This window comes from Agrilus planipennis, unplaced genomic scaffold (assembly GCF_000699045.2).
Source record: "Agrilus planipennis isolate EAB-ADULT unplaced genomic scaffold, Apla_2.0 scaffold718, whole genome shotgun sequence".
NCBI lineage: Eukaryota > Metazoa > Arthropoda > Insecta > Coleoptera > Buprestidae > Agrilus > Agrilus planipennis.
This window is the reverse complement of record NW_020440211.1, coordinates 5,794-7,796: the sequence shown is the minus strand read 5'-3', so window position 1 is coordinate 7,796 and position 2,003 is coordinate 5,794.

Here is a 2,003-nt window from a genome sequence, read left to right as displayed (position 1 = left end):
AACCATTAAATAAAAAACTAAACAAAACACATTACATTTAATATATAATAATTATCTAAAAACACAATCTACAAAAATAATTCTCTTCACTAACATATTTATAAGACAAACAACTTTTTGGGAAACAAAATTAGAAACAATAAAGGTAATAAAACAGACAATAAGTCAAAAAAAAGACGAACTCGATTTTGTGACGTAAAAAAAGGACGTAAAGGATTTTAATACAAAAAAATGGATTTTGTTGAGTATTCAAAAGTTGTAAACCTATAAGAACTACAGTAGAATCCGCTTATAATGACGTTGAAGGGAAATGACAAACACGTCATACTAAGCGGGCGTCATACAAAGCATAGTCTTAGAAAATAAACAACTTTCCATTTTGGTTAGTTATTTAGTTTAATAGAGAGAAAAACTACAAATTGTATATATTTCTTAGCAGAAAAAGAAAAAGAACGATGAATTGTAATATCAATATACATAAGAAGGGTCAAAAAATGTAAGCGAAAATGTTATTATTAATCACTTGGGTCACTATAGCTGGATATGATTTCTTGAGAATCAGTCATAATAAACAATATGTCATTTTAAATGGAGTCATTATATCCAAACTTTCCTATAGAGAATTTAATATGAAAACCAAACTTAACCCTGCAATTACTTTGGGTTACAGTTGGTCAATATAGGCGGAGTCATAATAAACGAATTCTACTGCATATTGTCTTTTTTCAATTCTCGTAAAATAAATCCGTCATCAAATCAAACAATTTTAAAGGATATTACAAAAGGGTTATTTTTATTCATTAAAAAACCAGATGACTGTGAATGTTTATAATTGTTATTTACGCTTATCCAAAAAGGTGTTCACAAGGTGGGACAATAAAATTTATTAAAAACAATGCTTTGTACCTCGTATTTTTACATCAACAAATTAAATACGAATGATCATCAGATGAGAACGTGACGATGGGGCTCATATTTTCTATTCTTTCTCTTTAATCACATACAGTTTGGGTAAAACAAGCATCAATGTTTGTAAACCTGTTGAGTCAGGTTAATGTAATGAATTGTGGGTTATTCACGTACTGTTTGAATAGGAGTTAGAATCTGTCACTAACAGATATTCATTCGTTTGCAATCTTTTATTATCTTGTAACCAGTCATTTGAAAAAAGAATTGTAATTAATTGCATGTCTACAGACAGACATAGGAATGCACAAGAAATAGATAATGGTATTCTAAATTCTTTTCTGTTGTTTTTGAAATGCATTTTTATACACATATGTATAAACAAATAAAAAGAAATGGTATCGCGACAAAACCTTCTGGGATAAAAACGCCTACATTAAAATTTCTAATACCTTGCAGACCGCGTCAAAAGCGCCTGTACCATTCGAAAGAGAATAAAATTCTGCATATTGCATTCATAACACATACAGGGTGTTGCACTTCAAAAAATAAACTTACAATTGTTTGAAGTTAACCAAATCAGCCATTAAATATCTAACACCCTGTATGTGATTAATCCACTTTAAAAACATGGTCGAGAAGCTTGAGGGTATATCTATATCTCGTGATACCGAGCGGTATGGCTTAGAGGTTTAAACCATTGCTTAGCATTCGGGAGAACGCCGGTTCGATTTTAGGTCCGTCTGCCTTGGTCCAAGCTTTTCTGTGGTTTCTTTGGTTACTTGGGCAAATTCTGAAGCAGATAATCTTTCATTCTCTTCTGTCTTCATTTTGTCTGTCTCATTTTTCTCACCCTAACCACCACCCACCTATTCCCATGATTCCTGAAAGAAGGCTAGAGAGGGCCTTCCGCCCTACCTTCCGCCATAGCCCGGAGGGACTGCCCGCTCACCAGCTTTAGTGACTGATGGGAATGAAACACCTAAAGGTCTTTTTCTTCTGAGAATATTCTTGCTCCAGCTTTCTTACTGTAAATTAGGCATGCCTTTTCGCTACCTACTGTTCTGTGCTACTTTTTAAAAATAAGTTAATATCTG